Source organism: Peromyscus eremicus, chromosome X (assembly GCF_949786415.1).
Source record: "Peromyscus eremicus chromosome X, PerEre_H2_v1, whole genome shotgun sequence".
Classification (NCBI taxonomy): domain Eukaryota; kingdom Metazoa; phylum Chordata; class Mammalia; order Rodentia; family Cricetidae; genus Peromyscus; species Peromyscus eremicus.
The window spans coordinates 90,750,341-90,766,260 of NC_081439.1; the positions used below are offsets into that span (position 1 = coordinate 90,750,341).

Genomic DNA, 15,920 nt, shown 5'->3' on the forward strand with positions numbered 1-15,920 from the left:
TACCAGTTGAATTCTAGCACATCTTATGCAGGCCTTCTTTAACACCCTCCCTCTGGACACCTAACGGCTCCCTGCTCTGTACAAAGAGAATGGAAGATGGCTCCGCACATAGAGACAAGAAGGTGACTCCACGCATGCGCATAGAGAATGGAAGATGGCTCCGCACATAGAGACAAGAAGGTGACTCCACGCATGCGTATAGAGAATGGAAGGTGGCTCCGCACAGAGACAAGAAGGTGACTCCACGCATGCGTATAGAGAATGGAAGGTGGCTCCGCACAGAGACAAGAAGGTGACTCCACGCATGCGCATAGAGAATGGAAGGTGGCTCCCGCGAACGCAGGTCCTCCCTTACTCCCCATCCTGTCAGAGACAACGAGAAGTAGAGTAGAGAGGAAGGTATGCAGATCTGTCTGCCCAGAGACAGGCCATACTCACATGTACGTGATAAAAAGTGTGTGCTGCGCACTATGCAGTTAGATCACCTGTTTTCAAATTCTGCTTCTATTCCTTGGCAGCTGTGTGACTGGCCGAGTTCCTTAACTTCTCTGTCCTCCAGTTTCTTTGCAAAATAGGAATAAGAGTGGTCTTTCCATAGAGTTGTAATGAGCAGTTCATAACATCGTGGGTGGACAGTGTTTCCAGTAGTGCCTTGCGTAGGTAGTGGTGGGTAAGTTGTTCAGTATTGTGGGGATGCCTCTGCTTGTCAGTGGATCAAGAGCCTGCCTACTAATCCAATAAAATAGGATATCAGCAGTTTCTTCAGCTCCCACCTTTAGCATGAGAGATGCCCAGGGAACTACCTAGTGTGAGGGTAATAGAAACATGTAAGGAGAGGGATGAAAAGCCCCTTCTGCCCATCAGATCAAGTTGAAGGTGCTGGTGCTAGAGTTTAAGGTCAAAAGGATCCAAGGTGGACTGTAATGAGTCTTTTTCTGTCCCACCAGCCAGCTCCCAAATAATGAATGGAGACTTCTTATTAATTATGAAAGCTCAGCCTATAGCTTGGGCTTGTTCCTAACCAGCTCTTATAACTTAAATTAACCCATTTCTATTAATCTACATTCTATCACGTGGTGTTACCTCTCTTCCATCTTGCACCTCCTGTTTTGTCTCCTTGACTCCTGGCATCTCCTGTGTGACTTGATTATCTCCTTCCTACTTCCTCTCTCTGCCCGGAAGTCCCTCCTATACCTCCTGCCTAGCTATTGGCTGTTCGGCTCTTTATTAAACCAATCATGGCAATATACCTTCACACAGTGTACAAATATCCCACAACCTTGGGCTAGAGAGAAGGGAGGCCAGGAGAGAGCAGAGAAACAAGTAGGTAGTGTGTGTGTGTGTGTGTGTGTGTCTGTGTGTGTGTGTGTTGGGGTGAGGGCAGCAAGGAATCAGTGGTCATAAGGAGGTCTAGGGGCCCATACACTGTAAGAATGAGGATATGAGGATATGAAAGCTGAACTCGTCAGAGGTTGTGGTCAGAGTATCCTAGCCAAAGTGGGGCCCATAGAGCGATGGCAGGTTGTGTAACAAGCCCAGCAGAACTGTGGTGTTCAAGATGCTACTAGGTGAGGATGATAGAAGAGGCACCCACATGGATGTTGAAGTCTCCCTGAATGCTGTTGGGAAAGGGGGTAGTGTGAAAAGGAGGACTATAATTCAAGTAATGTTAGTCTTGGGTGAAGTTGCTAGTGACCGTGAGCCCTGGAAGAGTGGGGTCTTAGAAGGAGAGAAGGAGCAGGAGAATGGGCCTTGAGATCAAGCACAGAGGGCCACAGGCACTAGTTTCCTCTGCCCGGAGGCTGCCCGTGGGAACGAAAGGATCGGAAAGAGTGGGCTCTGCTTAGAGCTGCATCCTAGGGAAACGTATCAGTCTCCTTACTGTGAAGACATGAATGGGGCATTGGAGAAAGGTAGCAGATACAGTCATAGCTGATGGCAGCCAGGTTTTTCCTTTTCCTGATGCGCTAGTGGGATGATTGGGAGGAAAGCCACAGGGTTGATGGGGAGAGCATCTGCATAGCTTTAGCCACAGGCTCCGTTTCTGCCTGCTAGGTTGGCGACCAACTCAGTATAGCGCTCTTCATTTCCCTGTCTGTCTTCATCCTGCACTGTTGACCGATTGGGTGGTTTGGGTAGTTGAGGTAGCTTTTATTTAGGCAGGGCTTCTTAGCCTGTGCTCCACCGACAGGATTTAAGGCTTCCCGAGCTTTAAAAAGGGGGAACTTGTAAGCACCAGGTCCCTTAGCTGCACCTGTGACTTTGTTGTCACTGGCCAACACAGTCTGCTTCCTATCATATCGTAATAGCTGCAGCCACCTCCAAATATGCCAATGCTCATCCGTGCTTTGAAATTTGGGTGACTGTCAGATTTGCTGCTAAATCTTAGAGCATGTGCGTTTATAAAGAAACATACCTGGGTTTCAAAACATTATAGATATTTTGATAATCCTTTTAGCTGTGCTACCTTTTAGAATTCTTTGCTCTTTATTTTATGTTTTTCAAACATAAATGTAGAAAACAAGAGGTGTCTATTCTAAGAAGGAGGACTTGAATATCCCCAGGTTGTTGGTCCCTCCTTTGCCTGGTCTCTAGGCTGCAGGAAACCCCTCTTGCTTACACTAGAGGGCGCTCTAGCTTCAGAATTGGCAGATGGGGTCTTTCTAGTGAGGAAGTGGTTGTTTTGGAGTGCTTACAGTTTAGCAGCCCTTGGGGAGACATTTCGGGAGACTGGGGTTTAAGAACCCTGGTGTTATATGATCTGGGGAAGCTACTTCTCCACTTGGCTTTTAGCTTCTTCAGCAACACAAGAATCGAGGCAGAGCCTCTCTGCTAGTTGGTTTCCTGGACCACTCGGAACCGAAGTTCTTTGTTTGCCTAGGAGCGCTTCACCAGTGCCCCTAAGGTCATTCTCTCAGCGTCCAGGTTGGCTCTCCTGCTTCTTTGCTCCTGTGAGCCCATTGCCCATCCCGGCTGGCAAAGGTTAAGGTTCTGGGAAAGTGCTTATCATTTAGGTTTCCTCTCTCTGTTTTTCTGGTTGGACAAGGCCAGAGGAAAGGCTGAGAAAGTCAGAGAAAGGCCGGGCTCCTGAGGGATGAGTGTAGGGGTGTGGGGGAGCTGAGTGGAGGAATTTAAACAGTGGCCAAGGGCTGGGCCTTACACAATAGGGCAGTAGGAGACTCTCTGAAGGCCATTGAATTTTCCCTGCTAAGGAGGATGTCACTGGGGCTTTGTGGGAACAAAAGCTTAGGTCAAGTGTTTTCTGCCTTAATTTGATCACTTTCCAGAAAACACCTCAGTTCCCACTTGACTACAGTGTTTCCCTCTTTTCTGGTGGTTTTCCCCAGGCCTCTTGGCTTCAGGCTCCAGGGTTCTCTCTACATCAGTGGCCCTCCTGTGTTGTCAGAAAAATCTGAGTGTTGGGCCACCCTGAGGTGCTTGTTACTTAAATAGGAACTGCAGGATCCACCTCTAGGGTTTGAGTCCCAGGAAGCAGGCCCTAAGAACCTGCCTTTCCTATGACTTCCCCAGGACAGAGCAGCCCCTCCATCAGCTAAACCAGGGAACCTGATAACAGTGCATGTTCTTAGACTCCAGATTGGAGGTCACTCTTCAGAGCCACTGAATCAGAAGCTGCTGGGTGGAGTCCAAAAAAATTGGTTGGTTTGTTTTTTTCATCAGCCATCCAGGGAGTCCTGTGCCACGGAAGACTGAGTCTCCGCCCTCAGAATGTTTGATACAGACTGAACGTCAAGCCTCATTGACTCAAATGGTTCAGGAGTTGGCTTCTCCTTGCTCACAGCTCACCCACGACTCAGTTTGTACTCAGTGCATAACATGGCTGTACAGCGGCATGTGTTGTGTTTAAATAGCACTTCTGTTCAGAGTGCCGCCATGCTTTTAGCTTTTCTGTCTCTGGAAGTTAGGGAGGGTCTGGAAGTTTCCTGCTAAAGAATCCCTCAGGCTTTGAGAGGTTTTGACCTGCAACTTGCAAAGAATAGAAGTTAGGAGTTGACTCTTTAGACTCTCAAATTTCTGCCAGGTCAGGTCCACCCATTGGATTCTGTACCTATTCAGAACTCTACCCTAAGTGCTGGCTGTCAATACCCAGATGAAAATGGGCTTTTATGATGCCTCAGTCATAGGCTTGGTGGCCAGTCAGCTCCCACTGCACACAGTGAGGCCAACACTTGGCCTGTGTGGGCTCTCTAGCTTGTTGGGGTACGTGTTGAGCACATCCACCTCCTTTGGAAACACCCAGCACACAACTCTCCCCTACCTTTGCAATAAACAAATCATACTACGTGCGGGTATGGGGCTCATTTGACCCATTTCCTGGGGGAAAGAAATCTGGCCTGAACCCACATTTGGTGGCTGAAAATATTGAATCAGATATCCATCGTCATCTTGGGGTTGTACCACACGAAGACAGCTTCTGGGCAATTCAAGCTGTATTAGTCAGGTTTGTTGTTGTTGTTGTTGTTGTTGTTTTGTCACGTGACAAATACCTGAGGAAGAAACGATGTAAAAGGTGGGAAGATAGAGTTTGACGCACAATTTTTGAGTTTTTGTCCCACGGTGAATTGCGTCTGCTGTCTATGGGCCTGTGCATGATCAAGCAGATCACCACGGCAGTGAGGGCATACCTAGTGGTGTAGAGATGGTCACCTCATGCTGCCAGGAAGCAGAGCGACACAGAGAAGGGCCACAGAAAAGGTTGATCTTTCCAAGCCTTACCTCTGGTGAGCCTCTTCCCTGCAGTAAGTCCATTAGATTGTGAATATTGTCAGAGGACTCATCCACTGATTTAGGATGGCAGCATCACGATGCCGTCCTGACACTGGATCCACCCACACCTTTGTGGGGAGCACCACGTATTCAAAATAATGACAAAGGCTTACAAAAGCCAGAAATGGAGCTAGCTGTCTCATTCCTAGGGCACTGAAGATGAGATGGCATCATTATCAGGAGCTAACCTCGTCATTTTCTTTCTTACGTCCAAACCTTCACCTTTTCCAAAGCTTCCAGTCATACTGAGTAAGTAGCTTCTTAGCCAGGCCAGAGGTCGAAAGGTGATCAGCGGCTCTTACTCTTAGTAGCTCCAACTTGATTTAGTCGGTGATCAAATCCTGCCAGTCTCACCTCACTGTGGGGCGTTTACCCAACCACCCCCACAGTTCCCCAGAGTTTTCTTGAGTGCGAGCAGCAGGAAATATTAGATAGAAGGATTTATTGCGGGGATAAACAGATAGAAAATAAAGGATAGCCTCGAGAGGGCCTGGAACCTATTCCAACGGGCCCCGACTGTCTCTGCCCCAGGGTTTTTATAGAGACAACAAGGGGTGGAGCAAAAGACCTCCTCCCCCAGCACAGCCAAGTGCAGATCATCTCAGACACCTGCACTCAGGCCCGTGGTCTAATCATCCTCTATGAGGACCTGATGGGTAAAGCCACGAGGAACCCGAGAACGGGCTCCCACACCTCACCCATTCTGATCCATCCCCGCTAGACTTTCTTAGTTCAGGTTAGACCACCCCTCCTCAGTCTCCTGTTGCAGCTTCCTCCCCGGCTTCCCAACGCCTGCTCTCCCTGAGTCTACAAACTCCAGTCTTTACTAGTAGAAGGGTAGCCTGAGGCTCAAGAGCTGGTTAGAAATTCCAAAGCTCTGACCCTGCCCAGACACTCACATCAGAACCCACATTTTAACATGGTCTCACCGTGATCCATCTATGATGCCCCAAGTATGTAAAGTAGTAAGCTGGATTCTCCTTGAACTGACCTTAGTCCATTACTCTGTCTCTGTCACACAAGTCTAATGGAGCATGTTTGACTATATGAAGTACTTAAGCATGCTGGCCTGCTCAGGCCATTCTTTCAACAAATATTTATAGAGTCCCCACATGGCGTCTGGCAGTGTAGTAGCCACTGAGATTTCAAACACAAAGAGCCAGACACACAAGAATCCTTGCTTTCATGGACATTACATGCATGTGGGTGGAGATAAACAGTAAAGAATTAGGGAAATGGTGCATAAGTTCAATGTTAAGTGTAATGCAAGAGGCAATAATATAAAGTATGGGATGCTGCTGTGTGGAGCTGGAGGGGACGCTATTTTGAATGAGGCGGCCTCTTTTAAAGGAAACATTTCACTTACAATTTCACTACAAAGGGTAGCTGGGAAAAGAAAAAGCCCTTTGGTCTCTATGGGAAAGATATGGCAAGTTGAGGAGATAACAAGTGTAATGGCCATGAGGCAGAAATGTTTCTAGATTATTCCAGCAACTGTGCATAAACTACTGTGGCTGGTTCCATATGAATGAAGGGAGACATAGTAGGACATGAAGTTAGAGATGATAATCACACTAAAAATAGCTAAGACCAACAGGTGAAATGAATGGGGCGAATGAGAGAGAGGTCATTGGAGGGTGTTTGAGGGAAAGACCTATGGATCTAATTTAAAATTGTGAAGGATTGCTCGGTTGGCTCTGCTAACGTTAGAATGCAAGTGTGCACGGGTTTGACAATAGATGCAGGGAGAAATGTAAGTGCTTTCTGTAATAATTGGGGAAGTGGATGATGGTAGCTGGGACTAGGACGCAGTAGAGATAGGGAAAAGGTGTTGGCTTCTGAGAACACGTTAAAGGTACAGCCAACTATTGCACGAATCTTAAGTTGTCTTCTAATAAAAGCCTGGAGCCAGATGTCAGGGTGAATCCTGAAAGATCAGAGGAGCAGAGCAAGCCACAGCCACCACCTCTTACCTCACCAACTCCTCAACCTGAAAGAGCCCAAGTTCCTGTCTCTTCCCACCTTATATTCCTTTCTCTGCCCAGCCACATCACTTCCTGTCTCAACCTTCCTAGTGCTGGGATTAAAAGTGTGTGATCCCAAGTACTAGGATTAAAGGTGTGTGCCACCACTGCCTGGCCTCTATGTTTAATCTAGTGGCTTGTTCTGTCCTCTGATCTTCAGGTAAATTTTATTTGTTCAAAATATCACCACAGCCAACAGTTTGTGGATGAATCAGATATAGGATGAGAAAGAAAAAGAAGAAAGGCCCAAGAGTGAGTCTAGGAGTTTTACCAGGTCAAATTAGATGGATGGCCATTTACTGAAATAAGAAAAGCTTTTGGGATTGTGTATTGCCTTTCTTCTTTTTCCCTTTTTGGTTTGGTGGGAGACTGTTGTTTCAATTAAGTAATATTAAGTAATAACCATCCCTAAAACTTGGTGACTTAGAATAATGACATTAGTTCTTACAATTGGGTGGACCCATTGGCCCATTCTTTATGGACTGAATGTGTGAGTTTATCTAAGATCATTCATGTATTGAAGCTGTGCCCCACAATGTGATGGTACTCAAGAATTGGGTCTGGGGGATATAGTTTGGGGTAGATGAAGTTGTTAGTTATTCTCCCATGAAGGAATCAATGCCCTTGTTAGAGGGCAGACCTTGAACTAGCACCACCCCCTCGGTCACTTGAGGCAGACATAGTAAGAAGGTGCTATCTATAAGTCAGGAAGTGATCCCCATATAAACCAACTGTCTTATGCCTTGATTGTGGACTTTTTAGCTTTCAGAAATTCATTTCTGTTGTTTAAGGCATCCAGTCTATGGTGTTTTATTAAAACAGCTTGAATTGACCAAGACATTCTTCTGGTCTTCCCTTGACCCAGCTGGGACCCTGGAATGCCTGGGCCTCTTTATTCACACAGTTGTTCATGGCATGTGGATCTCAGGGTACTGTTTCAAAGAGGGCAACCCCCCAGTGCCCAAGTACACATCAAACCTCCTATTGAATTTTCTTTGGTGAGGTCCCATTGGCTAAAGTAAGCCATGTGATTGGGCCCTGTTGCTCACACAGACAAGTCGTTGTGGGAAGGTCTGGATTTTGAGAAAGTGGAATTCACTCACAGCCTTTACTACAGTGATAAGCTAAGACCAGAAGTTTGGTTGAGACACCCACTAGCTGTTGATTCTAGAGTTCAGGGTGGAGGTCTGCAGAGATGTAAACTTTGGAGTCATGTGGATCATATTAAAGCCATGAGATGTGTTGACATCAGCTATAGGGTAAGAGTAAACAGCAGAGTTCTGAGTTCTGTGGCCTGATCCTGTCTATCATTTTGAGATCAGCACCATGGGGAGGAAATGACAGGGGAGGCTGAGAAGCAGGGAAGGAGGCGGGAAGAAAGCTGAGAGTGAGCAGTAGCCCAGAAACCAAGTGCCTAGTGTTTTAAGAATAAACTGGTATATAGGATGAGGCCCGATGTCACTGGATTTAGAAATGAAAAGGTCATTTGTGACTTTGATGGCAACAGTTGTCATGGAGGAAAAGGGTTTAAGAGAGAGCAGGAAGAGAGGAATTTGGGTGAGGAGAATAGACCAGAGTGTCTGATAAAAAAATATGTGAGTCATGTATATAATTTCAGGTGTTCATAAGCACACTGAAAATAGTGGGATTATTTAGACAAACAGGTGGAATTGATATTAGAAATATAACTTATTATCCCTAGTTTATCCAAAAGCTACCATTCAAATATAACCAATATAAAATTATGACTGGAATATTTTAGTATATGTGCTTTACTATCCAGTGCCTATACCAAGAGCACAGCTCAATTCAAACTGGTTACATTAGAAGTTCTGAATGACATGTGACTAGTAGCTACCACATTGGCCCGTCCAGATGTGGCTAGTTCTATCTTTGTTGTAAAGACATTCTCTCTTTGTTGTAAAGGAGGGACATGCAGTTACTGGGAGCTCTAGGGAGCTGTCAAGTGCCCGTTTTTAAATGAGAGCAATCTTTGTATGTTTCGTTTGTTTTCATGGTCGCAGGAATAATCCAGTGGAAAAGAGGAAACAAGTGTTGTAAGAGAAAGAAAAAAACCTTATGGAGTGGTGGGTGGATGAGGCAGTAGCATCAGGGTCCCAGAGGAAAGTTTGGCCTTGACTGAGACCCTCGCTTCACAGCTTTTCTGTGTCGCAGAGATGAAGGCAGAGTAGATCAGACAAGTGTTAATGTGCATAGGTGAATAAATGTGCTCGGGAAGGCTCGAGATGTCTGGAGTAATTCCCTTTTGCTAGGCGAAGTGGGAAGTGGCACCCAGGTCACTGTTTGACAGCGAGGCTGGGAGGAGAGGATTAAAGGGTCGAGAAGAGAGGAGAAGATATTAAATTGCAACTTCAGAAAGCGAGAGGGTGACCAGGCAGGGGAATATACTGTGATTGCCTGGCAACATGAAAGATGTGCTTCAGGTCTGTGATCAGAAATGGGACGTGAGGATAGTCTGTGCCACTGTTGTTCTGCCGTCATGTTAAGCTGTGTAGGGACAGGCGAGGGGAGAGAGAGGAGGAAATTTAACCAGGGCAGAGGAGGTTTTTCCAGCCATAGTGAGAAGAGACCAAGGTGTCAGCAAAGGAAAATCGTAATAACAGGGCAAGGGATTTAAGAAAGGAAGGGAGACTGCTGAGTGAAAAGATGGTAGGACCAATGAACGCATCCCAGATTCTATTTGTGTGAAAGACCAGATTGAGTCATGGTTGGGAGAAGTGAGCAGGAAAGGTAATAATGCTGGCTAAGGGGGGAATGCTTGTCTTTGAGATCAGAGAGAGGAGGTAGCTGTTCCTCATCACAGGGTCTCAGGCTCGACCCTGAAAGTGAATGGACAAAGCGGAGTAATGGGGACAGACCATGGAACTGAGGGGATCCTGGAAGATTCTTTCAGGGACATGCAGCAGTGAGCAAGGCATAGGACAGGAATGGTTTGGGAGAGAGTGGTACCAAGCCAGGCAGGTCTTGGTATTCTCAGAGCAAAAGGGCCATCATCTCTAGTGGACAGCAGAAGGGAAAAGAGCTCTGTAGCCCACTGGCGCTTGTGGGCGTTTAGGGTGGAGGGAGGACCAGCAGTCTGGAAGGAGCAGTGAGGAGAAGGCAAGCGCTGCTCTACCTGACACGGTTCCATGCACTTCCAGAGAGAGGACTGTCAAGGACTGCCGGGCAGCAGATGACTGGTAGGGAGAGGTCTGTTGGGTAAGAACCAAGGTTGAATCAGGTGTCGTGCACACCTATAATCACAGCCCCGGAGAGGCTGAGTCAGGGGCATTTCTGCAAGTTTGAGGTCAGCCTTGACTACGAGATTTTGTCTCAAAAACAAAACAAAAAAGAAAACAACAGGAGGCCACGGGAGGCATTCCAAGAAGAGAATGAGAATGTAGGGGTTTGGCTGATCATTTCTATGCGGTCTTATGTTCTGACACCTTTTCCTGGAATTCACTTCCTTACTTTGTTTAGCAGGAAAACATTTTCTGACACTTCGCTCTTTCATAGCTCTTTTCCTGAAATTGCCAGAGCAAAGAGTGCCAGTGGCCAGCACGTGTCTGAACTCTGGGGAATGTTTGTCTTGACTTTGCTTTGGCACCCCCATACGAGAAGGATAGCCTCATTGGAATTCTCTGTGGTCATGGCAGTGCTTTGTGTCTGCACTGTCTAATATGGCAGTCACTAGGCACATGTGGTTCTTGAACACTTGAAATGTGCCTTGTATGAGTGAGGAAACAGATCTTTGGTTTGATGCATTTAAATAAATGCCATTGCGTGTGACTAGTGGCCAGTACCAAAGAGAGAGTGTTTAACATTGTTGGTCCTTCTTTAACTGTGTTCTCCCAACTTCTAGGATGCCTCTCTTCCAGGTCTGTGGCTGCTTCTGTAGTTAGCTCATCAAGCTCATCCTCTAATGGGTCTCTCTTTTTTTCTAGCCACCTAAATATTGCTGTTTTCCTGACCCCTGTTCTTACAACTCTAACCTCATTTTTTAGAATCTTTTTTGTCAGTTTTAGCCGCATTCCAAGCTATGTTCCCAAACCATTTCCCTCTCCTGAGCTCTAGACCTGGGCAGCCCCCAGTGGAGGCATCGCCTGGTACAGCTTACAGCATTCCATGCTGTGCCCTAACCTGAGCTCATCTCTCCCCTAAACCTCCTGTCCGTTCCTGAAGTCACAGATCTGGAAGTTCCTGTAGATGGTTCTCCTTTGTGTTTGACAAAAGGCCATCTGTGTCACGAGGACAGTGTCTGAGTGTGTCTTCAGTTCTGCTTCCCTCTGGCCCACTGTCTCTCCTACTGCCAGAGCTGGCCAGCTGCCGGAAACATAGATCCGATCTTTTCATCTCTGAACACCTATCGGTGGCCTCTCATTGTATAGAGGGTAAAGGCCAAGTTCTCTGGCCTGGATAACAAGGCTCTTCCTTTTTCGGGTCCTGTTTTCTTGTCTCTCCAGCTACTTCCAGACACATGACAGACACCTCTTGTGTTCTTCTGCTCTGCCTGTAACGAGGAACTGCACAGAACTGCACCCAGATGACATGCCGATGACGTCCATATACCTCTCAGGCTATACCTTCTGCCTAGAGTGTTCCTTCAGGCATGTCCTACCCCAGTTGCTTCCTGTTGTCCAAATCTCCTGAACTATGACCCTCTCCAGCTTCTTCCCTTCCTCAGGGTCCCCAGGACTGACGTACTTCCTTCACCGCGTCAGCTCCTCCTTCATTTGTCAACTGCAGCAGATTGTCAAGGGCAGGAGCTAGCCAAGATTGTAAACCCCACTCTTGCCATGGAGTCTAGTGTGCGTCATAGATATCGAATGAGTGGGTAGCGCGAGTAAGTCTGTGAGCTGAAGGAAGCAGGAAGATGGGATAATAGCAGGGCTACCCTACCCAGCGTCGAGCCCTGGTGTCATCTTCCCTGAGTGAGAGTGTAGGAGGAGAGCAAGAGCCCTCGTGGGGGCCTCTGGGGGTCTTTGCTATTGCTGGAGCAATTGCTGCCTCGGTTCCCAGTACACCTACGGCTTCCTTCTGTCAGAAATCAATTTTACAGAAACTATTAGCTTCGTTTCCCCCTACCTTTACTGATGACGTACCTCTTTCCTCCTGGGATAGAAGATGCTAGCAGGAAAATGTCACATACGAGTTTTATGATGTGTTGAATTTTCCTGAATGTGATTCAGTTTCTGTTTTCCTTTTGAAGAGAACTGGTTTTTCACTAGGATTACCCCAAGGGCCACATCCAGGTATCCAGCAAAGAGAATTATGTGGGTTTGCATACGATTTGCATATATCCCTATGGGCTGTGCATCAGTGCACAGGATGCCTTTTTACTGTGGTTTTTCAAGGCAATGGAAGATTGGATCACATTTGCCACAGGCAGTCTCCCTTCACTGAGGAGGTATCCATTTCCCCATTTCCCCAGAATACCCCTCCTCTTCCTGCCTGTGTATGAGTTGGGATGCCTGTGATCCCTGGGGTGAAAATAGGTAGCTCCATGCTAGGCGGCTGCTGGCTCTGCTTTCTGTAATGTCTCAGTCCTGAGAAGTGGATGCTGCTATCTCTAGTTCCTGCGCAAAAAACAACTTTAAAGGAAGTGTGATTTGCTCATGGCCATTCCCCTGGGGAATGTGACGATGCCTGACCGCCCCCTCGCCGGGCCTTTGTTTTTAAGCTACTACATTGTCTTTTCTTTCATGTCTGTACTGTTTGATGTTCTGCCTTTTATACTTGTTGCTTCTCACCGGGTACTGGTTTCTTCATGCACGGACAATCTGGGTGTCATTTGAATGGCAGTGGACTGTTACACAATATTGAGGTATTGCAGTTTACTTAACCTATCTCCCTAGTTGGTTTGTTTCCAGTTTCTCAGTATTATAGAGAAAACAAGTCTAAATACCTTTGTGCAGTTAAGGGTGGTTTGTGGGTTGGGTTTTATATATGTTTGAAGATAGTCTTCAGAGTACTAGCATTGGATCAAAGTAATTTTTAGGATTCCTCAGCAAGTCTGTGCTACCACTAGGCCCATGTAGTGAGCATTTGAGTGTCCACTGTCCATCCAGGACTGAGGAGAAAGAGGAGCTTTAGGGAGAACCCCTCCCTCCGTCAACAGTCAGTGTGGTTGAGAGAGCTGATGTGGCACAGAAGGCATGGGACAAACAGGGCTTTGCAAAGGGTCAGTGAGACTGCTGAAACACATGTCCCCTGACAGTATCTCCGAACACACAACACAACACGAGAAGCACAGGGAAGGGACAACTGTCCTATGTCTGAACCCTCATTCCCTTCTTCCCTAGGACTACGGCTGCTGAGCTCATCCTGGGTAAGGACACACGCACGCACGCACACACACAGGCACGCACGCATGCGCACACACACAGGCACGCACGCACACTCAAGTCTATAAGTCCATTCCTGCACCACACTGGGCTTCTGAGGCATGTCACTGCCACTCAGCTGCATTGGGGCGGGGGCTGTTGAGCAGAAGTCAGAGAGAAGGAAAAGGCAGCTGAGAAAGTGATGAATGGAAGCTTTCCAGGTCCCTTCTTCCCGTGTGCCCTCGGAAACTGGGGCAGCAAACATGGTGTCCAGGCCACACTCATTTATCAGACAGACCAGTGTTCACACTCCCAGTATATTGCTCAGTGCATTGTTACCAAGCAAGTGCTGTGTGGGCTGTTGGAAAGACTGTGTGGAACATTGGGTACCAAAGGTGTGTCCAACACATGGGCCAAATGTGGCTAAAGATAGCTGTAAAGATAACGCAACACAAAATCCTAAACCGCAGACACTTCACCATGGCCAGAGCGAACGTCACAAGATAGTCCCTGGCTTCAGTCACTCCACTTACAGCCTTCTTTCTGCCCCGTCTTACACTTGTGCCTTGGTGTCTTGCTGTTGGACTTATTACTCTTTCTCTGTATACATGTTTCCATGATTTTGTTTTCTGCTCAGTGCTGATGCCTCCCCCGACCATTTTGGTATGCTCGCCTTATCCTCTTCATGGACTTTGTGGCTCATATCATAAATCCCTGTATTATCTCATCTGACCAACGGCTCTGGGAATGAGATGGCGCCTTTTCCATTAGACAGATGAGTAAAACTGAGTTGAAGAGATACTGCGATTTGTCCAAAGCTCTGAAATCCGTAAGTGATAGAACTGGGATTTGAGTACGTTCCCCTTCTAGGCTCCAGGTATCCACAATGTCACCCATCACACTCTAGAGTCTATACAGTCCCTGCAGGAATGTTTCTATGTGGATATTGCATAGACACAGCTATTCCGTTTTCAACATATCTACAATGGACTTCGTCATTTCCTTACCCTTGCTTCAATCAGCTGTTGCCTGTCTTCGCCATTGCAATAAATGGCGTCACCAATCCAGTGATGGCAAGCTACTAGTACGACTCTGAGAGTCACTACTGTCCTTCCCCCACCCTCGACTCCACCCTCCTGTCTTCTACCAGATCCTTGTGATTTTCACTCCTCTCTTCATTTCTTGCTGCTTTCCCTACAGAAACGACCTTGTTCTAGGCTCCTGGAGCGGCCCCCTCCCTTGTCAGCACCCTGCCTTTCTTCTCTCTGCTCTAAACTGACCCTGGTACCCTCATCTGAATGACCAGAACTCACATTCCTCAAACTCCCTGCCGCTAGTGGTGGCTTTGGAGCAGAGCACGGAGATGGCCGCCCAGGGACTGAAATCCATCTGGAATACGTGTTGTGCTTGGCCCATTGAGCATTCTTAAGACAGGTTGAATAGTTGCCTGCAGTTAAAAAGCAGGACATTCCACATAAAGTTTCATGTTTCTGGCTTTCTTTTGAAAAAGCAAGAAACAGGCACCTTGAGCCATAGTCTAGGATGGCAGAACTAAGTGGTGGCCGCACTCTCTAGAAAGAGTGTGGGCTGTTTACCAGTCTCTAGAGTTCCTGAGGATCTCTGAGTCCTAGTCATGCTCCTGCTTCCTAGAATCTTTGTAAGACATGACATATTTGACCTTGCAGTTCAACAGATGCACGTAGCCCAAAGCCCTCAGCCTAGCTCCTTGAGGCTCACATGGCTTGGTCTGGGGCAGACCAGCTTTGCTAACTACTTACTCACTGCCTCCATTACATTCTCCCTGTGACTGTAGTGAATTATTTCATGATTACTATTATAATTGTTATTGTTGTTGTTGTTATTATTATTATTATTATTATTATTTGTGTGTGTGAAAGAGAGTTGTATGTGCTTGTGAGAAAGATGTATTTATGTGAGTGTGGGCGTGCATGTGCCCCAACATGTATGTGAACTTAGAGGACAACTTCTGGGAATTGGTTATCTTGTTCCACCATGTTTTGAGGCAGGATGTCTCTTGTTTCTGCTGGGCTGCGTTCTCTGGGATAGCTGGACCACAACCTTCCCGGGGATTATTCTGTCTCTGCCTTCCATCTCACCATAGGAGTGTTGAGATTACAGATGTGCCCCACCCCATCTGGCATTTTTACTTGGTTCCCAGGATCAGGTCACCAGGCATGAACAATGCACAAGTTTACCTGTTGAACCCTCACACCCCAACCCCCTCTACTGCCACCGAACTCTTACTGTACGGCTCTGAATTTCCTGCCTCATGTCTGCCTGGGTGCAGATCGAAAGGCCTGGGGCCCTCCTGAAGTCCCACTTGTTTCTCAGGACTCTGCTCCAATGCTGCCTCTATCAAGAAACATTCGTTACCCTACCTCCACCTCCACCTCCCACTCCCAGGTTGAGTTTTGTCTTCCCATAACTGGAAGCACTGATCTCAGTCACCCCACCCCCCAGCTTTCTGTATTATCATTATTGCCTGTAGTTCTCAAACTGTCGGGGCCTCGCCTTATTACAAAATCTGCAAGGTACAAACAACTGTTGGACAAAGGAACGAATCAGTGAAAGGCTGGCGTGGGCAAACACTACTGTAGGAGGAGATGGCATCACCCCCATTTTGGGGGATGGGAAGGTGTCTTTCAGGTCCTTTTCTGAAGCACACCTTCCAAGTGCCTAACCAGAGAGCTACCTGCAGTATCTTGTCTACCATGTCCCTGCTCTGTACGCTCTGACATACATGCAGGCCTACAAGGATAGTAGT

General features: G+C 47.1%; 1 protein-coding gene across 1 annotated transcript in view; it reads left to right on the forward strand.

Moving 5' to 3' along the window:
* Tmem164 (transmembrane protein 164) overlaps positions 1–15,920 on the forward strand; it is a 161,314-nt gene that overhangs the window by 142,512 nt on the left and 2,882 nt on the right.